The sequence below is a fragment of the Triticum aestivum genome, chromosome 1A (genome assembly GCF_018294505.1).
Source record: "Triticum aestivum cultivar Chinese Spring chromosome 1A, IWGSC CS RefSeq v2.1, whole genome shotgun sequence".
NCBI classification, from domain to species: Eukaryota; Viridiplantae; Streptophyta; class Magnoliopsida; order Poales; family Poaceae; genus Triticum; species Triticum aestivum.
Window position 1 is genome coordinate 59,086,350 of NC_057794.1, and position 219 is coordinate 59,086,568.

The following is a 219-nucleotide window of genomic DNA, read 5'->3' on the forward strand; positions in this document are numbered from 1 at the left end:
ATGCGTGAGTGGCGGCGCGAGGGAGGAGAACGAGGGAAGGGCGTGGGGATTGAGAGAAAGGCCCCTGGCGCTAGGTTAAGGAGGAAGGTGGGCCGGTCTAGCAGGCCTAAGCCCAAAAAGGCCTATGGGAACAGGAGACAGTTGGGCCAGCCTGGTGGGAGATTCTAAGAGGCCTGCAGTGCAGGCTGCCTCTCACTCTCTCTAATAATCTATTTCCTT